At 39.9% G+C, this 27439-nt stretch overlaps 1 protein-coding gene across 2 annotated transcripts in view; it reads right to left on the minus strand.

Annotated features, from left to right (window-relative positions):
- Positions 1-27439, minus strand: part of LOC119660260 (Kv channel-interacting protein 1) — a 386504-nt gene that overhangs the window by 52526 nt on the left and 306539 nt on the right. The gene's annotated exons all lie outside the window — the stretch shown is intronic.

Raw genomic sequence — 27439 nt, forward strand, 5'->3', positions numbered from 1 at the left:
CCTCAGCAGACGCACCAACCCCGACTCCGTGAGACCCGATCTCTTGTCGAAGACCGGATCGCTTGGGAGTCTTGGGTTCTCTCCGTATACCAGCTCCGCGGGGCTGGCAGCAAATTCCTCTCGGCGGGTTGTGCGAAGGCCGAGTAGGACGAGAGGCAAGACTTGAGTCCAGGACGGGTCGTCGCGTGCCATAATGGCGGCTTTCAGCGTCCGGTGCCAACGTTCTAGCATCCCATTGGATTGCGGGTGGTATGCAGTAGTCCGCTGGCGTTTAAAACCCAGGAGTTTGCCTAACTCGGAGAAAAAGGTGGACTCAAATTGCATTCCCTGGTCAGTGATGACCACTGCAGGGACGCCAAAGCGAGGTATCCACTCTCGGCAGAGGGCTTCGGCACAAGATTGCGCCGTAATGTCTTTCAGAGGTATTGCCTCAGGCCACCGCGTGAACCTGTCGATGATTGTGAGGCAATACTTGTAACCGTGCGAGTCTCGCAAAGGCCCTATTATGTCGAGCTGTATGGTGTGGAAACGCTTGGTAGTGCGGGGGAATGAGCCCACTTCTTTCCTTACATGCCTGGAGACTTTACACTTCTGGCATGCGATGCACTCTCTGGCCCAGGAATTGATATCCTTGTTTATGGAGGGCCAGAAGTATTGTCCGGTGACTAACCGGTTTGTTGTCCTGATGCCGGGGTGCGCCAAGTCGTGAACTGCGTGGAACACTTCCTTACGAAATGTGGCCGGAATGTATGGCCGAGGTCCCTTTTCCGAGTTTTCGCAGCAGAGCGAGAGGTTTGAGCCGAAGATGGGCAACTCCCGAAATTTGTATTTGGGGTTGGACTTGAGGCTCTGAAGTGCTGCGTCATCCACCTGCGCCTTGGCAATAGCCGAGAAATCGAGTGAGGCGGGGATGTTAACTTCGGAGACACGAGACAAAGCGTCAGCAACAATGTTGTCCTTCCCGGACACGTGCTGGATGTCTGACGTGAACTGGCTTATGAAGCTCAGGTGTCGAAGCTGACGAGGGGACGCTTTGTCGGGCTTTTGTTTCAAAGCATAAGTGAGAAGCTTATGGTCCGTGAACACTGTGAACGGCCTGCCTTCTAGGGAGAAACGGAAGTATTTGATGGACAAGTACGCGGCGAGCAGTTCGCGATCGTAGGTACTGTAGTTCCGTTGAGCGGGATTCAATTGTTTCGAGAAGAAGCTCAACGGCTGCCAAACTTGATCCACCTTTTGGTGAAGGGCAGCACCTACTACGATGTCAGAGGCATCAACAAAAACGGCTAGGGGTGCATCTTGCTGAGGAAATGCCAAAAGTCTAGCATCGGCCAGTTGCTGTCGGGATTTGTTGAACGCGCGGACAGCCTCTTCAGACCACACAATCTCTCGTGTGTCTTTTGTTTTGGGGCCAGACAAGTACGCGTTCAAAACGGACTGGTGATGGGCGGCCTTGGGCAGGAAACGACGGTAAAAGTTTAGCATGCCCAAGAACCTCCTCAACTCCCTCACTGTTTTTGGACGCGGGAAGCTTGTGATTGCTTGCACCTTGTCTGGGTCGGGCTGTATTCCTTCAGAGGAAATGGAGTGGCCGAGGAATCTCACCTGTTGTTGAAGGAATTTGCATTTCTCAACGTTTAGGACTAAACCGACCTCAAGGAGACGTTGAAAAATGCACTCGAGATGGGCTAAGTGCTCAGACTCAGTGGAAGAAGCGACCAAAACATCATCCAGATAGACGAAACAGAAATCGAGATTTCGTAGGACTGAGTGAATGAACCTTTGAAAGGTTTGCGCCGCATTGCACAATCCGAAAGTCATTCGGGTGAACTCGAAGAGTCCAAAGGGTGTGCATATTGCCGTCTTTGGAATGTCTTCAGGAGCTACTGGGATTTGGTGGTATGCCTTGGCTAAGTCCAAGGTCGAAAAGATGCGGCAATTCGCGAGGTGATGCGCAAAGTCGTGGATGAGTGGAATCGGATATCGGTCAGGAACAGTCTGTGCGTTTAGCCTTCTGTAATCCCCACAGGGACGCCATTCGCCATTTGGCTTAGGGACCATATGTAAAGGGGAAGACCAACAGCTGTTTGAGGGCCTGCAGATACCCTGTTGAACAAGTTGTTCAAATTCTTTCCGCGCGATAGCCAGTTTCTGGGGTGGTAGAGGACGCACCTTTGAGAAAATCGGGGAACCAGTAGTATTTATGTGGTGCTGCACATTGTGCTTCACTGGTTTCGAGAGACTACACTCGGTAGTAATCTGGCTGAACTTTTGGAGGAGTGTCCGAACACGAGAGTCGGAGATGTCTTCCAAAAGAACGGAAAGGTTATTGTCAGCGTGAGATACCATTTGGCCCGACGAATTTAGGTTGGTTGTGGGGTCTATAAGGGACTTATTTTGCAAGTCCACCAGCAACCAATAGTGACACAAGAAGTCTGCGCCTAATATGGGGAAGCTGACATCCGCTAGGATGAAACGCCACGGAAACGTCCTACGCAAGCCAAGACTCACGTCCACTTGCCTGTACCCGTAAGTATTGATGCGGGAGGAATTTGCTGCCGCCAGTTTGAGGGGTTGTGGATATAGTCGATGATGCCGGGGTACGGGAAGAACCGAAACCTCCGCACCCGTGTCGACGAGGTAGTTGCGCCTGCTGAGAGGGTCGAAAATAGTTAGGCGACGTGGCGCTGCGCTCTGGGTGGCCGTCGCCAAGGCCCCCCGCGGACCTAGTTTTTTGCGGTAGGCGCGAATTTGCAAGGTAGCGTACATCTTGTCGCTTTATCTCCGAAGTTACGATGGTACCAGCAAATACCTTGGTCCGCAGGCTGTCTTGACGACCTGCTACCCGAACGCCCTTTTCGTGTGGCAGACCGTGAGCGAGCTCGCGACCTGGCACTCGAACGCTGAGCGTCCAACGTCGCCCGCATCTCGGCCACGCTGGCAGTTAAAGCCGCTATCTCGCGCCGTAAGTCGCTCACCTCATCCGACTGTGGTTGAACGGCCGCTATGGTTGGGCGAACGTACACCTCTTGTACCTGGTCGGCCGTCGCTGCTAGTTCCTCCAAGGAACCGGAGACGCAGGCTAGGATCGCCTGGGTGCCCTCCGGGAGCCGACGCAGCCAGAGCGACTTGATCAGATCGTCGCCGATCTTGCTCCCACCCAATTGCCTCATTTCACGAAGCAATTGGCTGGGAGTTTGATCACCCAACGTTAAACCCGCCAGCAAGTGGTCTAATTTTGCCGACTCGCTTGCCGACAGGCGCCTGATCAACTCGCTCTTGAGCTGCGAGTACGATGCCGACTTCACTACGTCGGACACCAGAAGTATGGACTCTTCGTCCAGGCCGACCACCGCGTAGTTGAAGCGGGTCGCGTCCGATTTGATGCCGGACATTTGGAACTGCGCTTCCAAATGCACGAACCACAGCTCGGGGTTCCGCCGCCAAAACGGAGGAACGCGTACGGCGAGGGCGGTCACTTGTGGGTCCGATGGGCCTGCCGCGTCTTTGTCATCAAACGACATCTTGTTTCGCGAAAAGTACGAGTTGTAATGCAGACGCGGTGAATTTAAAACGAAACGCGGTGAATTTTACTCCGACACGGCAGGCCGCACCCACTAATGCACGCACGGACAGAGCAAATTACGACCGAAGCGGACGCTCTCCAGCGCAGACCAAAACAACACCAAAGAAACGGAGAACCCACGATGCGAAACACTTCAACGATTAAAATCTATCACTAAGTAGGCAAAGTACTATAACAATCGCAAAAAAGATCACTTTTTTTATTTAGTGCTTACACCGCCGCGGTTGGAAACTGAAGAGACCGACTTATTTCCATGCGGTCCTTACTGTCCCAACCAACGGCATTTTTCCACCGCTAATTCTCCACTCCCCTGGTGCGTTCAGAAAATGAGTGAGTGGAGAGTTCGCCATCTACCCGTCCGCATCCGCAACATTCGAAATAAATTTCGAATGCCGCAGATCCTGCCGCGCCACAGCCGTTCGCTTTTGTTTTCAAAGCCGATAGCAGCAGTTTTCATTTTTTGGTTGACTAAGAAACCTACTCCGAGCACATGGTTTACTGGATGGCCACTATAATATATGGTGCTCATCAGCTTCATCTCTGTACAGGGAGCGCACGTTCAATGAGAAAATGCGAAATCCGTTCTTCCTTTGTCGTTGCCGGGTTCACCTTTATGTAATCCGTCCAGCCCGAGGCTCCTGTTGTGGCTTCGTAACAAGTTGTTTTCCGTGTAGGGTTGTCAGCCTTACCTAACCCCTAACCTGGAGGACCCGTTGGTTCAATTTCTCCTGTTTTTAGGCGCGGGAGACTCGCCTTCATCCTTCTCCGTCTGGAGCTTTTTGTTAAGAAAGAGCTCCCAGCCGTCACCACGTGGACGTGGAGATAGGGTTTGGTAGTAGAGCTGTTGGTGTTGGCTCAGCAGGCATTTCTCAGGTTTTATGCTCCATCGTGGTTACCAATCCACGTTTCGCCCTGGGATCTACCCTTTGACCACCACGGATCAGTTCAACGAATTTATCGTCCACACCTATTACCGTTTCACAAATTTAGAACAGAATTCCCCAAAGTTCAGACATCGTCACCATGACGTGCTCATAGCCTGTTTCTCGAAACTATGTAAGGTAATCGAGTTACCCCTCCAACCAGCCGAAAAATCATCCGTGAAGTTTCATTTAAGCTCGATGTGGACTCAGCAATTAATCGACCTGCTAAAAGGAGCAAGCAATACCCCACCTGAGAGGGATTCCATGAATCCAGTAGTGGTACTAAGACAATTTATGGATCTTCGAATGCATTTAATATCACATTCGCAGAGTATCCTGAAATGCCCCCAGATGTTAGACCAAACATCTCAACACTGACGTTTACTTGGATAACTAACATCACTACTATCGACATCCTCCGGGCCCGATGTTTCCTCGGGGGCCCGGAATTGAAATTTCAATGAAAAAAGGGATAATAAGCGATAGACTTAGTTTTTGCTCTAGACTCGTATAATTTCCACCCTAGGCCCTGTTTCTTCGCATACTTTCATGTTATAAAATTACCTCGTACATTAGTGTAATCTGGATGAAGACGCATCGAAGGGTTGGGGTAAGGTCAACCCAATAGAATTGATCATAACATTCATTGTTCACTATTACCTGGGATATTATATATTGTTTTCCTGCACTGCTCACTATCGTGAGGATAATCTTTACAAAGGTATAAAGGAGGCACTCATTGGCCTAAGTAAGTTTCTACGCTCCGTTGGGAATAAGTGAGTATTTGAAATTGGAATATGATGAAGATGATAAGAAAACTCAGTTTGATAAGAAATGCTGGGCCTCTTTCATTTGGTAAATCTTATTCGGGGAGTGGTACAGACTGTTTATGTCCCCATTCGATTTGCTTTTCTTGTGTCCTCTGTAACTTATACTTACCATTGCTGATCAAATTCAAATTCCGAACTAACGTTTTTGTCTACTTTTGAATAATAAGGCAGTTATTTCAAATCTTGAGGTGCAGGTATTATAGAAGAGATATTTTCTTAGGCTCTAACTTCTTAAGAAAGGAAAAGAGAGAAAGTTATTCAAGGCGATGGGGGCTTCAGATACCCTTTACTTGAGTGCTTCCATACTTGTTAATATTGTAGGTCTCTGCTCTTATCGTCAACATTTTGCTAAGCTACATATATTCCGAGATGTCAGCTGGATTCATGTCACAGTTTCTGGTAGAACTCTCATTGATCAGAATAATCCTTTTTGATAAAATTTCCTTTCACTTTGCGTTTAAGAAATTAAATTACTTATTTATGCCGTGGACGTGATTTAGACAAGCCAATCTTGGGCTGCTACATATTCATTGGATAATATCCGTGATGTAATGGTGTCAAGACAAGAGGTCTAGCTATTCACACCAAGAAAATCTCGGTTCAAATTTCATTGATGGTAAAAGGAGATCTACCGCAGGCCGGATGTCGCGCTTCAAAACAATAGGCAGTTAGATAATTGCAGTAATTTTTGTTTGTAGGATGAGACTTTAAAAGGCTTACCAAGCGCCTAAGCTGATTTAGGTAAACTGATGACACGTTCGTTCGTAAACATAATCTTGATAAGAGCATGGACTTCGAAAAAAATTAAATGCAGCCTTCCTCTAATGTGGTTAACGTTTTCACTCAATTGAGGCCCATTAACTCTAATAAGGATAACAGATTCTAAGCCACCTTGCTTTGTAGCTTGTTTAGTCCTTTGTGAAACCTAGACAGGTCTGATGAGTTGGGAGGGTGAAAGGTTAATTTTCCCAGGGTCTAGACATTCCTCAAAGGTCCGGAATACATACTTTAAAGCGATTAGATTTGTTTGAGAATATAGAGGGTTCGCATTTACTTTAGGTTATTATCATGCATGAATAATTCACGTGAACTAATTTTTTGCTGAAAATCATCGATATGCAGAACCGAAACTTTGGGCCCGGAAGACAAACTTAATAAGGTCTTCCAGTTTGTGGTGAAGACAAGATTGGATGTTGAGTTGTTCGAAGCATGCATTGCAGAGATCATCTTCACTGCATTACGGGGGTGGATGTGACTTCTTTTGGTATCCAAATTTCGTAAACCTCCAGACGAACATTGACTTACTGACTTGGATCAAACTATCTGGGTTTGAGAAATGCATCAAATTCGACTAACTAGATAGAATCATATTGTGTGTTCCCTAACGTTAGTTGATATTCCCGTCTGTAGCACCCAAAGGAAATATGACTTTGGTATGCCACTGGTGATGAATTCAAAGAACATTACCTCCACAGATATTGCACTATTGAGGAACATCATATACAATGATGTACTTCTTTTTTAATGGGTGGAGATGTAAATCGTAAAAAGACGACGTAAACCACCCCCACTTCTCCGCCCATATCCACGCGGGACCACCGTGAAGTATTACTTGGTACTTGGTACTTAGCAATTCAACTCTCCATGCTTCCGCTCGACTCATCTCCCAATACACAGGATCAGTGTATGGGTCCAGAGGCTTTTCTCGGAATTGTTCCAACCTTGCTGCCATTTCCTGTACAGCTCCTTCCTAGTGGCTTTCCGGAAGCCCGCAGTCACTTTGGCCGGATTCACGTTCCTTTTCCGCTGAAAACAGTGTACTCCATTCACTAGAAGATCTAAGGGAATTATCGCCGCGATGACACACACACTGCCCCACCGGATACTACACAGCCTCAGCGCGATTGGCCGGTATGCCGGACTTACCCTTCCCTGGTTCACTGTGTTATCCAGTGTGCACGCCCAGACTGGAACCTCGTATAGTAGGATGGGTGTTATCAGCCCTATGATAAGCAGCCGGCGACTAGATTTTGGCCCTCCAATACTAGGCATCATCCTTGCTAGAGATGAGCTAGCTTTTGCTGCCTTTTCGCGCGCATAACCCAGGTGCCCCTTAAAGCTCAACTTGGCATTGATCATTACCCACACGTATCTAACAATAGATTTTGGAACGCCTCGTGATTACCAACCTGGATTTTGTTTTTCCTGCGAATGGTTTCACTTACATACAGTTCCATGTCCTGGGAGTATTTTGCAACTACTACCACTGCCATGTTGTCTGCAAAACCAATCAACTTTGCCTCCTTTGGTACGCGAAGGCCGAGCACTTCGTCATATATAGTGTTCCACAGCCCCAGTACGGAGTCTTGGGGAACACATGCTATCACAATATATTCCTTAGGTCCGTCGTCCGTCGTCCGCCTTGTACCAAAGAAGTCTCCCCGAGAGGTAACTGTCGATTATCCGAGCTGAATAACCAGGGACACCCAGTTTAACCAGGGTGCCTTTAATCCAACCCCAATTGGCTGAGTTAAAGGCATTCCAAGATATCCAGATTCACCACCACGCAGCACTTACCAACGGCCAATGCCTCCAGAGCCAGGTCCACTATCGTTGCTATTGCATCGACGGTGGACCGTGCTGTGCGAAACCCGATAGACGACTTGCTAGCTCGACGAAGGGAAGTAGCCGGTTGTATATCACCCTCTCTAACATATTCCCCATAGTATCTAAAGACAGATAAGGTCATATGAAGAGGGTGCGCCAGGTGGTTTTTGAGGCTTCGGTAGCAGAACCAACCACTACCTTTTCCACTGGGCGGGAAACACTCCTTCCACCATGCACGATTCAAATGTGCTTACGAACCATGAGGGCTTGGTTTTAGCAGCCAACTTCCGAGCTTTGTTCGGAATCCCATCCAATCCCGGAGACTTATTATCCCCAATTCGTCCACAAATTCCTGGGCGGGAAACACTCCTTCCACCATGCACGATTCAAATGTGTTTATGAACCATGCCGGATTGGTTGTAGCAGCCAACTTCCGAGCTCTGTTTGTAGTCCCATTTCATCCCGGAGCCTTATTATCTCCAATTCGTCTACTAATCTCTCATCCTCGGTCACGCCGGGGATTGTGAAAACATCCTGTTGCACCGTTGGTTGAGGTCCACTTTCTTCCTGTTGGGGGAAAAGTATTCAGATTATTTTGAACAAAAGTAGCGGGCACGTCAATTGGGGTGATTTTTGCCCACGAATCTTATTCATTATAACCTTGCACGTAGCGCCACATGGGTTTGTACTTGCTAGAAGGTACAACTGCTTGTAGCAATGCCGCTTGCTTTCTCGTATAGGCTCTTAAGGGTACTTCGAAGATGGTGGTATTCTTTCTCCGAATGCTAATGTTCTGGCTTCTCTGTTGTCCTTTGAAGAAGCCTCCTCGCTCGCAGACAGGATGCTTTCAACAGTGCGATGTTTTGGTTCCACCAGTAGTTTGGTTTCCTACTGTGGTGGAATTTCCGTCACGGTATTGTAAAGTCGCGCACCTCAGTTACTCGCTGACATAGCTGCCTTCGGGTCGTGATCTCCTTCTAATGCCGCCAGGAAAGTTTCTTCCATGAAAGCTCCAGTGAACTACCCAGCTATCCTGATTTTTCCGTTTCTGTTGCTAACTCGACCGTCGACTCCCCCGTTTCTGATGTCGAGGAAGATGCCCTGGTAGTTACTGTGGGTGTAATGTTCACTCACTTAGGTATATCAGATCAACGATCGAGTCTAGCCCTCTGCCTCGTAAGATGGCTAGTACGATGTTCAGCTCTGTAAGGTTTTCAATTAGAATGTGTTTTATTACTGTTTTTTATTGTATTGCTATTTGTTGTTTTCGAGACCCACACTGCCGCCCAGGTTTGTCGATTCCGGATCGGCTTTGACTTTCCGAAGGATATCGTCGTAAGACATATTTTCTTTCTTGCAAATAATGATTATTTCTGGACGAATTTTATTTTTTCCTTCTGCCGCTTTTTGCCGGCCACCTTTGCCAATTGTTCGGGTTTATGAGCTGTAGATTCTTCCCCTATTGTCAAAGTTGGGGCGGTGGTCGAAGAACTACCGGGAACTTTCTCTGGTGAGACTTCTTCGGCGAAGAGGCCTTTTTATTCTTAGCCGCTTGCTGGTCATCAGGGGGTTCATTCATTCCGGCCCTAGTTCGTTTGCTCGCGTCCTCGCTTACCTTATGTTAAGGAGGCGTCATCTGCGTCTCCTGCGTGACTTTGCCGCGTGACACTTGGGTGTTTTGCTTCTCCACCGCTCTAATATTAGACAACTTAATGCATTAGAGCCCTGATATTTTGGTGGTCATTCCGCCTCTCTTTGATGAACTCACATAGTTTATTTATGCGTTTTCCAGTGAAACAAACGCTATTGTTTGCTGCCTTCCACGCTTGTCGTTTGCCGCATCGGTAATTAAGTCAATCCGGGGACTATCCAATTTCCTTACTGAGTCTCACGACCAATCTCGACTACCTAGCGGAAATGTTGCCCTCAGTGGTGACCTCCCAAGTTTCGAGCTTTTGCCAAAGGGATCCGGTGTAGATCTCATTTCTACTCCACTAAGATCTCTTGTAGTTTAGATGCCAAAGTAGCGAAGTTTCTCACTGTCGGGAGCCTGCTTGCTCATTTGAAAAAACCGCTGGTACTGGATTTCCGAAGTAATTAAGTCAATCCGGGGACTATCCAATTTCCCTACTAAGTCCCACGACCAATCTTGACTACCTAGGGGAAATGTTGCCCGCAGTGCTGACCTCCCAAGTTTCGAGCTTTTGCCAAAGGGATCTGGTGTAGATCTCATTTCTACTCCACTAAGATCTCTTGTAGTTTAGATGCCAAAGTAGCGAAGTTTCTCACTGTCGGGAGCCTGCTTGCTCATTTGAAAAAACCGCTGGTACTGGATTTCCGAAGCTCTCAACCGTACAAAAACGTCCTTTCTCATTTTTCATATGTGGTTTGATTTCTGGGTGTCCTTCCTATAGCCAATTTTTATCTATGGCTGGGCGTTTGCTTCCCACCTACTTGGCCTGCGCATACCTGCAAGCATGGCCATGCACGCACATCTCCTGATAGGTACATGTGCGTGCCCATAATGCATCCACAGAGCATTCCCTTATCCGCACGAAGGGACGCGCCTGATGGGAGATTTGACTCCACACAGGCCAGCTACATAGACATAGGCACTCAAAGGAAATATGGCTTTGGTACGCCAAAGAACATAATCTCCACAGATATCTCACTATTGAGGAACGTCATGTACAATGATGTACTTAACGTTAAATAAGTGGATAAAGCCAAAGGTAGCGTTAGTTGTGGTGACAAAGCATCTTAAGGATGTTGACTTGTGCTCAAGTGAAGGTAGTAATTCGCGAGAAAAAAAGAGTAATCATCGAATGCCGAACGCACGCGATGTGCAGCATACTTGCAAGTGTGAATGTGGAATCTCCCTCCTTCGCTAGTATAGACGCGAGCAAGCGCATGTCGCCAGGACATTTCAGTGGAACTGCACATATTTGGCACCGGAACACTACAGTCAATATCCGTTTATTACGATGGATAATTTGGCTCAAAACTGGACTTTCAAAAGTACGAGTACCATTGAGACGGATACTTAAGGCAAAACGAAATAAGTTTTTTTTAAAATAGATTATGAAATATATGCTTGCTTCCTCCTTAATAATTTCCTCATGAAATAGTAGGCATTTCTAAACTTGTGAAGAAAAAATATCGGATCATAGGAAATGCACTAATTTCCCTATTGCCTTTCGTGGTATCACAACATTCCAATCAAATCAAAACACATTTTCTACATTGAGCCATTATTAATTCAGAAACACAGAAGTTTTGATAAGGGTTGAAAAGCAGCTGTCTTTCCCCGTGTTGACATCCTACCAAATCCGGGAAGTACCATTTAGATACAGAATCAATACCAACCATAAAACACGATGCTTTTAATATTATGAAAATCTACATAATGAAAGACGATTCCAAAGTAAACAATCAGAAAGGCACTTCCCGAATGCTGTAATAGTTTGACATTCTCCATATCGATTACAAGGATCTTTTCAAATGAGGGATTATAGGATTTATTGTTTGTAAATCTGCCATTAGATATGTTTAACTACTTATTGAAAGATTAATTTAACCGTTCTAATGTAAATCGGTAGTGACGTCTCTACTGTTTTTTATTTGACTTTGTTTGGATTGGGTTACATTTAAAGATGTGTGTCCATATGTATGTATGAGAACTCAGAGGTAAGACCTGATGAGCTATCATTAGTTGTAGTTGACAATTCCAGATAAATTAAAGTAGAAAAAAGATTATGATGGACAAACAGAGATTTCAGGTGTTTAGTTTGCCGGTAATTGCGTGGGTGGCCAAGCGGAGCTTATTGCCGAAAGTAACTCCGAGGTCCTCCCCTCTGACAACACCTTGCCGGGGTGGGGGAGCCTGTGCTAGTGTATTACTACACTAAGGGTGTACACATGAAGAACGGATTGTAACTCTCCAAGTGGTAAGAAGTCATAAACTTCGAATCCAACCGCAACTTTGAGAAATCAGGTCATGGCTGAGGCGGATTTTGGAGGCATCACCAGATTCATTTACGGACAAAGCTGGAAGATAGGCACTCCAGTTCAGTGGAAAACCTGCGTGGTTAGGTAGAAAGGATAGTATAACAACTCCCTTAGTGGGAAGAACTGGAAATTTTGCTATCGGTGACACTGTTGCCCAAAGCTTCCAAAAAAGAAGGGACTACAGGCTTGCCTGTCGAAGTCTTCTCCTCCGCCTCTACTAGGAAAAGTGGAGAAAAGGGAAGCTGGTTTCCGGTATGTGGAAGGGGATCTACACAGCTCGGATGGTGAACTTGGAAGGGCTCCCAGCCGATGACAACAGAAGGCCCTGTGAAAGAAGGGGAAGTTGCTTGAGAATGAAGAAAAGGGCGTTGCTACACCATCAAGTATGACAATATCCAGAGAAATCGGAAGCAGAAGATGAGGAAAAGCTGCTAACCCCGGGGAGATTCACACTGGACGCAGCATACTTTTTATAAAAAGGTAAAAAGTTGACTGACGGTTTCGTCCAGGGCAGAGGCAACTCATCAGACGCTGCCTCACCTCTGCCCTGGGAGCAGCGTGACCGAAAGTAACGATAGATGGAAAATGCTCCACTTAAATATAATCGCAAACACGTAATATGTACGAATTATATTTAAGTGAAATCCGTCATCGGTATAGACCTAAACCAGGCCGATGTAAATAAATAATATTTTTTGTTGAGGATGCTGCTTTTTTGTAAACTTGGGTTTAACTCAAAAAAAGAGGAGTCCGGGAACTACAAAGGAGGGAGTAAGTTGCTCCCCAAGTGGTTCGGTCCGTCACTAAGTGCGGACTTAGGACTCCCAGCATCCTCAACAAAAAATATTATTTATACTTCTCATATTGGACTCCACTTATGTCTACATTCCAGGGTTATCCTTATACATTTCTGGTCCAAGAGCCATAAATTCGTTTTAACCAAATCTGTGGTATTATATCAGTAAACTATGATCTTCTTCGATGAGGGATCCTCGAGACCGAGGGCCTGCAACCATACTGAGATAATTTTGATCACTGGACCCCACTTACAAACACATAAGTGTCAAAGCCCGCCCGAACAGACTGGACACGTGTTACAAGCTTAACAGGTATTAGTCATTAATGTTTTAGTGTTATGAATATTTAGTCGTTATTGGGTTGATAATTTTTAAGTTCAAGAAATTAATTCACGTCATGATGCATGTGTTTTTTAGTAGTTATCGTAGTTGACGATGAGGACCAGGACGCATTATAAGCTTTAGTAGGTAGTAAAACGGGTTGGATTGTAGAATTTAGGGTGGTTGAGGTCTGAGAAACCACGCTTCAGTATTCTTCGAGTGATCCAAAAGATTATCTGCATCCTCCATACGAACGGCCCCCAGCGAAGACCAGGAAGCCGGTAGCAACTTGACACACGAACACGTAGATGCTGCTCGGTAGTTTAAAGATATCTGACACCGTGTGGATCAGGTACTTCTCCGTGACTCTACTAACCATTGCGAGCCATTGGAGCGCCGAGAGGTAACGATATATCAATGGAAGAAACAAGAACGGGGATGGCGGGAAATGCAGTGCCGCGAAGAAACTGAAACTATATTAGTTATAATCTGACTCTATCCTCCTTGAAGAAATATAAAAGGTCATCAATCATACAAGGATTTCTACTCAGAAAGATTTTTTGAAGGTTAAAAAAACTTATTATACCATCTACACTTAAGCCGAAAGCAGGCATAATCCTTACACACGTTCGTTAGTTTCTCTAACTATACAAGTGTTGAATTTGTTCGAATCTATATTTCCAAACATTTTGAGAAAAACTTTGTTATATGTGATTGGTTTGAAGACGATTCAGTAATTTTAAACGTGAGTAAAGCAGCATGAATATCAGAGAAAAATGGTCTTTTGACACGTTAGATCGTCAAAAAGTCATCCTCTCAGTCTCTATATTGCCTGAATTGCCTCCAGAATATCTACAGGTGAGGGTTCGACCAAACTTGTGGGACTAGAATCCAGAGCCTTACGGGCTTCTACATGGGCGAGTTCACTTAATGGGTGCCCCGAATGCGCCGGCTACCACAGAACTTTTAAAGACTTAACAAGGGAAACTAGAAGCTGGACGCTTCAGGTATGAGAGGTTTTATCTATTTCTTATATAAAGACATTTGAGTGTGCATTTGCCCCATTAATATATATGCAATATATGCATATATTATGTGAGAGTATCCACTTCCGAGTGATACTGGCATTTATAGTCTTGAATTTGCAAAGAAGCGACAAATTTGACCTACGGTAACTTTATTAGTAATAGTGCGATTTCCACCAAAGTTGGCGGGATCATGCTCTATATTATAGCATATATTACTCCTGCTAGGATGAACATAAGGAGGGTTCTGTGGCCAATAAATGAAAATTATAGTAATATACTATTATTATTTGAACAGATATCGGTATGGAGGGTTTTTCGGACCAAAGCACTATATAGTGGCAGACTCCTGATTTTTTCTCACATTTTTCGGTTGGGTCCGTTACAGAGGTGATCACTTTCGACCCCCCGCACTCCCCACTTTTCCAAAAACTGTCAAAACTAAGACCGGTTTCGGAAAGTACTTATTGAGACCTTTCGTTTGATACCCCGCATGACTATATTTAGTGAAAAAAAGTTACACCCCCCTTTTGCATGTATGGGGCAACCGCCACCCCTCGCTTAAACCGGCCTGAGTCTGAAGAGTTGCACAGCCGGTATAAGAAGGTGAGAAAAGAATAAGCAGCCATTTCTAGAAGTAAAACTGAGGTTATGCAAGGAAACGGACTTCGACCCATGGGCAGGTTAGCCGCGGATCACCAACCCTGAGTTTCAAGTAAATCGAACCTACTCACTGTCCAGATAGAGCCCGGTGAAATTCCCGAGGTAACCACTGAAGAAGACTGGAAGCCGCAAAGAAAATGCCGAAAATAAAGCCCAGGCTTAGACGGCATTCCGAATAAAGTACTGACAGTAGCGGTCGAAACAGTTCCAAGGTGGTTCACTGAAACATTTACGATGTGCCCCATAGATGGGATTGTCCGAGAAGAGGGGAGGAAACAGAAACTTGTGCTAATCTCGAAGCCAAATAAACCACTCCTTCGTCTTATAGACCTATATGCCTGCGAAACGGCATCGGGGAACTTTTCGAACGGGTCATTTTCAATAGGCTTGTACCAATCACAGAAAAGGAGGATGGTCTCTCAGACAAGCAGTACGGATTCCGAAAGGCAAGAACTACGATCAGTCAATATGATCAGCAGGGTGTCGGAAATTGCGGAAAAAGCAATGGAGGTCAATAAATCTTGCGTAGTAGTTACTCTCCACGTGAAGAATGCCTTCAACACGACAAAATGGAGCAAAATAATTGCGGGCTTTAGCCAAATTGGGCGCTCCTAAATACCTGACGCACATAGTCATAGAATTCCTCCGGGAGAGGATATTGTGTTACGATTCGGACAATGGACCTAGCACGTATACAACAACCTGCGGGGTTCCACAAGGATCAGTCCTCGGTCCTCTCCTGGGGATAATAATGTATGACGGAATTTTAAAGTTACAACTACCCAAAAGGATGACAATCAATGGCTTCGCAGACAATATCGGAGTGACTATCGTGGCACAAGATATTGATGAGATTGAGGTACTCACAAACGAGGCAATTTTTGAAATCAGGTCTTGGCTAGAGGAAGCTGGTCTGATACTCGCGGAGCATAAAACCGTTGTAGTTTTGATTACCAAGCGAAGAAAGCAAACGTCGATAAAGATCAGGATTGGTGAACAAATCATACAGTCGCAGCCAACGCTTAAATACCTAATAGTCATGGTTGACCAAAGACTGAAATTCAAGTTATTTGCAAGAATGTTACCAAATATAGGTGGTCCTAGGCAAAGCTTTCGGCTCCTTATCTCGAGAGTTGTAAGCTCCATCTTGCTTTATGCAGCTCCAGTCTTGCCACCGTGTTTGAAGTTGGAAGCAAATCGAAGAAAAATCGCAGCCCCATAAAGATTGAGTGCATTGCGAACGTCGTGCGCTTATTGTGCAACAACGAAGCAGCTTATGTGATAGCAGGCATGATCCCCATCAATATCTTGGCGAACGAGGGTCGACGTCTCTATGACCCATCATATGCAATCGGCGAGTCTTATACCTATCGTCGGCAATTGACACGAAGTGAATCTATTTTGGAATGTCCAAAAAGATAGGATCATTCATCTGAAGGACGATGGACACACAAGATTATTCCAGATGTCTCTAAATGGATCAAACGAAAGCACGGTGAGGTTAGTTACCACCTAACTCAATTCCTAAGTGGACACGGAGGGTACACCTTTATCGTTTCGGGCGTGACGACTCCCCGTATTGCCCGACATGCGTGATAATTCCGGAGGATGCGGAGCATGTTGTTTTTAACTGCCCGCAGTTCGCCGCACTCAGAGTGAAGGCAGAAATTGGCGCCGGAGCACGGTTAACACCGGAGAATATCGTGGACCACATGCTAGTTGTGGATTCGAGCGGCAAGTGGATTAAAAAAAAACAAAGGAAAGACACAAGTTCTTACTTTTAAATCGTTTATTTGCAATGTTACGTGTCTAATGGCTAATCACGGACTGAGAGAGATGGGCGGATCATGTTTCCCTTTTTATGTTAATTTGAAAAGGAATGAAGTAGAGAATAATGCTGACTATGCGTCTGGCATTGCTGGGTGTAGCATTTCGGTCACGTTGTGGATCAACGTGTTATAATCAACCGTGGGAATATGCGTAACTTCCCCCTCCTCTCTCTTAGAATTGTCCTCAATTCTATTATTTTTAACAATGTTTTTCGTTATAGTTAAAACTGAAAATTTTAAATTTTTATATTTTTTCCTAAAAGTAAGTATAATGCCGAACATTATCAATAATATTATTACAATTGTTACATTTGAAACATAATTGATTTTTCGGTCTACTTTTATTTGTTTAATATGGTCTAAATTTTCTATATTTTTTGTAAGTATCTCTTCAAATTTCATTTTATTTTTAAATTTCCATTCATTTTCTTCCACAAAGAAAAATCTATCAACAAATTTTTCATCATTGCTACTAAACGTTTGATTTCTAATCTTTATTGTACAATTATTTATTATAAGCATTACATTTCCATTTAAATTTATCTTTCTATTATCACAAAGGTTTACTATCTTTTCATTTTTCAAATTTTTACAAATTATCGTATTTTCATCTAGTTTTCTAATTTCAGTTTCTTTATTTTCTACTAATTCACAATTATTTTCTGTTATACAATTATTGATTGGCTTTAACTCTTTTTCATATTGACTTTGTCCTGTGTACTCGTATTTCGTTTGGTTAATAGTTATAATATATTGGTCTGGAATTTTGATTTCTTTAAAATTTGCAGTAGTCATTGGAATTACAATTTGATAGTTTAATATTTTATATGAACTTGGGATTTTTACTGCTAATATTATAGTATCTTTGTCCCGTCTTAGCATTCCTGTCCGTGCATTTTTTAATTTGTAAAAGTCCAGTCCCGTCATCTCTATTTCTGTGGTTGTCAACATACTAGGGTGGATAATTCCGTGCCTAACCAAAGCTATATTATCGATGATTTGATTAACTTTTTCTTTCAACATCTCAATTTTGATTAACTGATCTAATTTCAACTGTGTTTGTATCAATCGTTTTTCATTTTCACTAGTTTGCTGATATGTTTTCAGAATTTTATTTCTGTCTGATTCTATTATATTTTTCAAAATTACTATTGATTCATTTAATGCGGAATTAATTTGAATCTGTTTATTTAGGTTCTCAATTTCTTGTTCCTCATTTTTATCTATTATTTCTAAATGATTCAGGATCTCCTTCCTATCATCTTCGTCCATAGTGCCAAATAAGTATTTTTGAACATTCCCTACTAAGTTAACAAGTCCTCGTTTTTCTCTTATTTTCGGTTCTATCGCCTTTATTTTTTCTTTTACGCTATCCATTTCTTTTCTAATAATTTCGTCCGTTTCTATTCCTAAATTTACTAAATTTTCTGCTATCCTTTGTACTGCTGTTTTAATTTCATTAGTGTTTATAATATGCAACAAAGTTCTAGTGTTCATAATAATTTCCGTCTGTCCCATGTTTATATTTATATACCCATTATTTGCCATTAAAGGGGTTATTGTCAGAGTTGCTGATGCTGGTTGTGTTATTATTATCAATGTCATCCAAAGAATACTGAACATCTGTAAATCGTAATAGTTTTTAATGAAATAGTTTCCCTTCCAGAATTTCTATTATCATCCTATCTCTAAAATAAGGTATATTTTCTTGCGTGAAATTAATTTGTTTATTTCTACTAATTACTTCCGCAAATATACAGCTGAAGACGCCACAGTCATTTCCATTGTCCTGCCTTGGAATATTTTCAACGTTCTGTTTTTTAAATGGAACTATATCAAATGGTTTTTTCAATTTGCTTAGCGATTCTTCTTTTAAGTAATTTTCAATTGCATCTAACACTTTCGGGTTTGTATTTCCCATCGAATCATAATACCTGATTGTTTTTTGTCTAAAATCGACTACTACTAACGCCCAATGATTATTATTCACATGTACTGGGAATAATATTATGTTGAATGAAAATATATTTACTCGTTTTGTCCATCTTTCTACTGATTTATAACCTGATTCTATTAGACGAGATACAAAATGTGTATTCATTGTATACACTGTTGGTAAATTATCCTCTGTTGGAATATTGCTTCTTTCTTGTATTAAATTCATGTAACAATTAATGATATTATCATTAAGCCATTCATCTTTGCCTAATGTTTTGATATCTGACCTAGTGATATTCAACTTATCCCTCGATACTAATACCTCATTATTTGACCCTCCATTTATTGCCTTATTAATTGCTTCTCTTTGCTCTTCATTTATTGGTAATTCTGTTTTTTCCTGTGATTGTGTTTCTAGTACTTTTTCCACATCATCATCATCTTGATCTGCGTATTTTAACTTCCTTCTGATATTACTTGGGTGTACGTTTTTAAGTTCCGCTTTTCTAAATCTTGCAATATGTTTTTGTCTCGTAGCTTTATAATTTTTAATGAATCCTTTCTTTCTATCTTCTTTATAGTTTTCTCTATTTTTATTTCGACTTAATACCCTCTTCTCTTTGAATTCCTCTATATTTTGTCTAATTTTCTCGAAATCTACCTTGTGAGTTTGAACTTCCTTCGGAGTACACTTTATCGTAGAGTGATATCTATTATTATAGTTTCTAACTGCCTGTTGTATTACTACTCTTGCTGAGAGGTTTGATTTTCCACTGGTAATTGTCCGAAATTTTTCTATTAGCGTACTGTGAAAACGTTCAACATCCGCTATTCCTGTATGGCTATGGGGTTTTGTAAGATGTAATATTATTTGCTCTTTCTGAAAAAAGTTCTTCATTAAAGCTCCACTAAATTCATTTCCCACTAATATCTTTTTAGGTTTGTCGAATTTTGCGAAATGATCCTCGAATTGCTCAATTACTGTATAATGATTCTTATCCGGAAGATAATACACTGCTCCGAATTTTGAAAATGTGTCAATTATTGTTAGAAAGTTGCATTTTTTAATTGTAAAAATATCTACTTGAATAATTTCATTTACTTCATTCGCTGTTTCTGTATGATTAAATTTTGACTTTATTGGGTGTCTGTCATACTTTACCTCTTGACAAAGGTCACACTGGCTTATCACCACTGTAATTAATTCTAATAGTTTTGGAAAATATATTTTAAATTTCAATGCATTAAAGGTTTCGTTTATTCCCGAGTGCAAACTTCCCCTGATACAACGAAATTTGTTTGATAGCCTCTACCTCCGTTTCTATATTTTGTGCTCTAAATGAACATCTAATAAACTTTACGCTCTTATCGTGTGTAAACATTTCTATTATTTTTTCCTGCACAATATTATATTTATGATCTTCTAACTCTGTATAAATTCCTGTAATTCCTTTCTTGATATATTTCGTTAAAATTTCTTCTAGGTTTTCAAAATCGTGTTCCGCTATAAAAATTATTCTCTTTCCATGATATGTCTTGAATTCTTCAGTTTTGTTATTAGTTAAAATTAATTGCGTTCGATACTTGTTCACTATTTCCTCTTTAATCGGAATGTAATTTTGTAGTTCTTCAGGAGCTGAATGGATTGTTGCCAAAGTGGATTGTTGGTCATCTTCTATATTAAATAGTATTCCTAAATCAGAGTAATCTTGGGTCATATTATCTGGGTTGTCTTCCTTTATGTTTTCATCTGTTGTTTTTATCCTACTCAAAAAATCGGCCACCTTATTCTCCTTACCTTTCAAATATTCAATCTGAAAATCATATTCACCAAGTTTCAATAGCCACCTTTGATGACGTGGTGATAAATCCTTCCCCTTATACTTTGTTTGTAAAAATTTTATGGGTTGATGATCCGTAAATATGGAAAACTTATTGCCATAGAGATATGGTCTGAAGTATTGGACAGACCACATTATAGCTAAGAATTCCTTATCGGTTGCTGAATAGTTTTGCTCATGCCGACTAAGGGTTCTCGACGCGTAGCAAACAGGATGACCATTTTGGGACAAAACGGCACCTATCGCATAATTAGAAGCGTCAGTGGTTAATTGAAAGGGTTTTCCGAACTCCGGGAATTTTAACACTGGATGTGTACTAATAATGGTTTTTAATTTTTCAAAAGATTCTATGAAATTTGGATCATTCGGATTAATTTTTTTGTGTTTTTGGTTAGGTATTTTGTCATGGGTTGGGCGATCTTTGCATAGTCTTTGATAAACTTTCGGTAATAACCCGTTATTCCCAGAAAGCTCTTTACTTGCTTCTCAGTTTTTGGCAATGGCAAATTTTGAATTATCCTGATTTTTTCAGGGTTTGGTTTCAATCCCTCCTTTGTTATGACGTGTCCTAGGAAATTAGTTTCCCGTTGTACGAAATTACATTTGTCAATTTGCAATTTCAGACCATACTTTCTTAACACTTTGAAAATTTTTCTAATAGCTGCAAGATGCTCTTCCCAAGATGTGCTAAAAACCAAAATATCGTCAAGATATACTATACATATTATATTTATATATTTTCGTAAGACATGATTGATCAAACGTTGAAAGGTTCTAGGCGCGTTTTTCAAACCAAACGGCATTCTAACAAATTCGTAGAGACCTTGTGGAGTAATAAAAGCTGTCTTATGTCTATCCTGTTCCTTAACCGGAATCTGATAGTAACCTTTGGCTAAATCAAACACTGAAAAATATTGTGCCCTCCCCAGTTTATCGAAAGCTGCTTCTATGTTGGGGATCGGGAATTGGTCATCTTCTGTGACTGCATTTAATGCTCGATAATCAATACATATACGATACTTTTTTTCTCCCGAATTGTCACTTTTCTTTGGTATTACTAATAAAGGGCTTGAATATTTTGACTTACTTTTTCTTATAATGCCCTGCCTTTCCATTTCCTCTATCTGCTTTTTCACTTCCAATTCATGCTTGGGCGGGTATCTATAAAGTTTAGCATTGATAGCTGCATCTGTGTTTGTCTTTATTTCATGCTCAATTTCTGTTGTGCATGTTAATATATCCCCTTCCTTGTAACACACATCCTGAAACTCCTGTACTAATTTCTCAATTTCCATCCGTTCTCCTTTGTTCAAATGGTCTAGTTTTAATCTTTTAATATAATCCATTTTGGTTTCTTCTAACGTGCAAACTTCATTTTCCTCATAAGGATTATTTATAAAAGGTATCCTTTCCCCATTCAATAATATAACTTTCTCCTCCAAGTCTATTACCGTATCTAAATTGCTTAATATATTAACACCAATAATGAAATCATACTTTCTTTTACTCAAATTTCTTACTTTCCATTTGATTTTCCCGTTCACATTTGAAGGCAATTTAATTTTAATTTCATCTGGTAAAGGCGTTTGTATTTCGTAATGAAATGCGTCTCTTCCTGTTATCGTAGTAAAATATATAGGATTTATCTTAATCTTCTCAAACTGATCAAAAGAATCCCTAACTATACTAAATGCAGACCCGGTATCGATTAATGCCACATATTTGGTACCACTAATCGTGATATTAATTAGGGGTAGTTGTTCGTGGGCTGGTCCAAAAAAAAATTTTCATTATTTTCACTTTGTTTGTTTGATTCTAAATTATTCCTTTCATTTGTCTGTCTTTGGATATTATCCACCTCCATTGGCTCCTCTAAACCTCTTCTTCCTGATGCAACATATCTTCTACTTTGATCCGATGTGATATTATTCCTAAACTGTTGAGATCTGTTATTATTATTTCTATAATTTCCTGAACGGAAATTTTCCTGCCTCTTCTTTATGTGTCCATGGCTAAAATTTTGCTCTTTATTTTGATCGTCATATTGCCTATTGTCAAACTTCGTTTTGTTGTCGTAATTTTGTCTATTTTCGTATTTCTGTGTTACATTTTTGCCATTTTCAATTCTAAACTTATTTAATTTGGGTTTTCTAAATTGCGGTCTGATACATGCATTTTCGAATCTTCTAATTCTCATAATTTTTATTATTTCTTCTAAATTTACTTTGTCATAAATTTTATCTAAAAGGACTCCTTGAGTCATTTCTTTCGCAATATTTACTAATAAGGACTCGACATTAGATAAATCTATATACGTATCCCTATCATAAAAAATCATTAACTCGTCCTTTTTGCGTTTTAACTTCTGCAACTCACAGGCAAGTTCATTTACGTTATCTACTTTTAGTTCATTAATTTTCTTATAAATCTCAATCGGCTCAATATCAGGTTTATAAGTTAATTTTAATGTGGATTTTATCAGATCCCAATTGTCCGGCTCTGATAAATTTATAATGGCATCTTTAGCCTCACCTTGTATTTTCTCATAAAATATAATCTTCGTTGCCTCCTTTCTTAATTCCTCATCAACTAAAATATTTAAATAATATTCCACAGTACTCACAAATCCGTTGATTTTTACGTCTCCTTTTCCGGTGAAGGTACTTAAATACCTTGTCTCCTTCAGGACTCGATCCCTGATCGTCACGTGGTGGTTGACTTGCTGAATCTGTTGTTGCTGTTGTTGATAATTTTGCTCCCGTAAATTTACCTCTGCCAATAAGCTCGCCATTCGCTCAATCTGCGCATTTCTTTCCAATAGCTGCTGCTGTAACTCTCCTATTTGCTGTTCCATTTTTCCACTTTCCTCGATTTCTCTTCGATCTAACAATCTCTCGAATCGCCGATTTCTTCTCTCGTTCATTCACTTTACTTTTATTTTGCACTTTTTATTTTATTTGACACCGAATTCTTCTAAAATTCTGGATGTCTTGTTTTGGGCTATTCAATACCCTTTTTTCACTGATTTTAGTTATACTAATGGTGTTTTGGTTTTAGCTGACTCACGAATTTTCGAGGTCAGAAGGGAATCTTCTTAAGATTCTCCTTTGGGCAATGCAATTCCCGTTTTGTTATTATTTATTTTCGCCTCCTTCGCGGTTCGCGAATATTTTTAACAAGGTAAAACACCAAAAAAAAACCGTTAACCGACTGCGCCAGTTGTGGATTCGAGCGGCAAGTGGATTAAAAAAAAACAAAGGAAAGACACAAGTTCTTACTTTTAAATCGTTTATTTGCAATGTTACGTGTCTAATGGCTAATCACGGACTGAGAGAGATGGGCGGATCATGTTTCCCTTTTTATGTTAATTTGAAAAGGAATGAAGTAGAGAATAATGCTGACTATGCGTCTGGCATTGCTGGGTGTAGCATTTCGGTCACGTTGTGGATCAACGTGTTATAATCAACCGTGGGAATATGCGTAACTTCCCCCTCCTCTCTCTTAGAATTGTCCTCAATTCTATTATTTTTAACAATGTTTTTCGTTATAGTTAAAACTGAAAATTTTAAATTTTTATATTTTTTCCTAAAAGTAAGTATAATGCCGAACATTATCAATAATATTATTACAATTGTTACATTTGAAACATAATTGATTTTTCGGTCTACTTTTATTTGTTTAATATGGTCTAAATTTTCTATATTTTTTGTAAGTATCTCTTCAAATTTCATTTTATTTTTAAATTTCCATTCATTTTCTTCCACAAAGAAAAATCTATCAACAAATTTTTCATCATTGCTACTAAACGTTTGATTTCTAATCTTTATTGTACAATTATTTATTATAAGCATTACATTTCCATTTAAATTTATCTTTCTATTATCACAAAGGTTTACTATCTTTTCATTTTTCAAATTTTTACAAATTATCGTATTTTCATCTAGTTTTCTAATTTCAGTTTCTTTATTTTCTACTAATTCACAATTATTTTCTGTTATACAATTATTGATTGGCTTTAACTCTTTTTCATATTGACTTTGTCCTGTGTACTCGTATTTCGTTTGGTTAATAGTTATAATATATTGGTCTGGAATTTTGATTTCTTTAAAATTTGCAGTAGTCATTGGAATTACAATTTGATAGTTTAATATTTTATATGAACTTGGGATTTTTACTGCTAATATTATAGTATCTTTGTCCCGTCTTAGCATTCCTGTCCGTGCATTTTTTAATTTGTAAAAGTCCAGTCCCGTCATCTCTATTTCTGTGGTTGTCAACATACTAGGGTGGATAATTCCGTGCCTAACCAAAGCTATATTATCGATGATTTGATTAACTTTTTCTTTCAACATCTCAATTTTGATTAACTGATCTAATTTCAACTGTGTTTGTATCAATCGTTTTTCATTTTCACTAGTTTGCTGATATGTTTTCAGAATTTTATTTCTGTCTGATTCTATTATATTTTTCAAAATTACTATTGATTCATTTAATGCGGAATTAATTTGAATCTGTTTATTTAGGTTCTCAATTTCTTGTTCCTCATTTTTATCTATTATTTCTAAATGATTCAGGATCTCCTTCCTATCATCTTCGTCCATAGTGCCAAATAAGTATTTTTGAACATTCCCTACTAAGTTAACAAGTCCTCGTTTTTCTCTTATTTTCGGTTCTATCGCCTTTATTTTTTCTTTTACGCTATCCATTTCTTTTCTAATAATTTCGTCCGTTTCTATTCCTAAATTTACTAAATTTTCTGCTATCCTTTGTACTGCTGTTTTAATTTCATTAGTGTTTATAATATGCAACAAAGTTCTAGTGTTCATAATAATTTCCGTCTGTCCCATGTTTATATTTATATACCCATTATTTGCCATTAAAGGGGTTATTGTCAGAGTTGCTGATGCTGGTTGTGTTATTATTATCAATGTCATCCAAAGAATACTGAACATCTGTAAATCGTAATAGTTTTTAATGAAATAGTTTCCCTTCCAGAATTTCTATTATCATCCTATCTCTAAAATAAGGTATATTTTCTTGCGTGAAATTAATTTGTTTATTTCTACTAATTACTTCCGCAAATATACAGCTGAAGACGCCACAGTCATTTCCATTGTCCTGCCTTGGAATATTTTCAACGTTCTGTTTTTTAAATGGAACTATATCAAATGGTTTTTTCAATTTGCTTAGCGATTCTTCTTTTAAGTAATTTTCAATTGCATCTAACACTTTCGGGTTTGTATTTCCCATCGAATCATAATACCTGATTGTTTTTTGTCTAAAATCGACTACTACTAACGCCCAATGATTATTATTCACATGTACTGGGAATAATATTATGTTGAATGAAAATATATTTACTCGTTTTGTCCATCTTTCTACTGATTTATAACCTGATTCTATTAGACGAGATACAAAATGTGTATTCATTGTATACACTGTTGGTAAATTATCCTCTGTTGGAATATTGCTTCTTTCTTGTATTAAATTCATGTAACAATTAATGATATTATCATTAAGCCATTCATCTTTGCCTAATGTTTTGATATCTGACCTAGTGATATTCAACTTATCCCTCGATACTAATACCTCATTATTTGACCCTCCATTTATTGCCTTATTAATTGCTTCTCTTTGCTCTTCATTTATTGGTAATTCTGTTTTTTCCTGTGATTGTGTTTCTAGTACTTTTTCCACATCATCATCATCTTGATCTGCGTATTTTAACTTCCTTCTGATATTACTTGGGTGTACGTTTTTAAGTTCCGCTTTTCTAAATCTTGCAATATGTTTTTGTCTCGTAGCTTTATAATTTTTAATGAATCCTTTCTTTCTATCTTCTTTATAGTTTTCTCTATTTTTATTTCGACTTAATACCCTCTTCTCTTTGAATTCCTCTATATTTTGTCTAATTTTCTCGAAATCTACCTTGTGAGTTTGAACTTCCTTCGGAGTACACTTTATCGTAGAGTGATATCTATTATTATAGTTTCTAACTGCCTGTTGTATTACTACTCTTGCTGAGAGGTTTGATTTTCCACTGGTAATTGTCCGAAATTTTTCTATTAGCGTACTGTGAAAACGTTCAACATCCGCTATTCCTGTATGGCTATGGGGTTTTGTAAGATGTAATATTATTTGCTCTTTCTGAAAAAAGTTCTTCATTAAAGCTCCACTAAATTCATTTCCCACTAATATCTTTTTAGGTTTGTCGAATTTTGCGAAATGATCCTCGAATTGCTCAATTACTGTATAATGATTCTTATCCGGAAGATAATACACTGCTCCGAATTTTGAAAATGTGTCAATTATTGTTAGAAAGTTGCATTTTTTAATTGTAAAAATATCTACTTGAATAATTTCATTTACTTCATTCGCTGTTTCTGTATGATTAAATTTTGACTTTATTGGGTGTCTGTCATACTTTACCTCTTGACAAAGGTCACACTGGCTTATCACCACTGTAATTAATTCTAATAGTTTTGGAAAATATATTTTAAATTTCAATGCATTAAAGGTTTCGTTTATTCCCGAGTGCAAACTTCCCCTGATACAACGAAATTTGTTTGATAGCCTCTACCTCCGTTTCTATATTTTGTGCTCTAAATGAACATCTAATAAACTTTACGCTCTTATCGTGTGTAAACATTTCTATTATTTTTTCCTGCACAATATTATATTTATGATCTTCTAACTCTGTATAAATTCCTGTAATTCCTTTCTTGATATATTTCGTTAAAATTTCTTCTAGGTTTTCAAAATCGTGTTCCGCTATAAAAATTATTCTCTTTCCATGATATGTCTTGAATTCTTCAGTTTTGTTATTAGTTAAAATTAATTGCGTTCGATACTTGTTCACTATTTCCTCTTTAATCGGAATGTAATTTTGTAGTTCTTCAGGAGCTGAATGGATTGTTGCCAAAGTGGATTGTTGGTCATCTTCTATATTAAATAGTATTCCTAAATCAGAGTAATCTTGGGTCATATTATCTGGGTTGTCTTCCTTTATGTTTTCATCTGTTGTTTTTATCCTACTCAAAAAATCGGCCACCTTATTCTCCTTACCTTTCA

Source organism: Hermetia illucens, chromosome 6 (genome assembly GCF_905115235.1).
Source record: "Hermetia illucens chromosome 6, iHerIll2.2.curated.20191125, whole genome shotgun sequence".
Classification (NCBI taxonomy): Eukaryota; Metazoa; Arthropoda; class Insecta; order Diptera; family Stratiomyidae; genus Hermetia; species Hermetia illucens.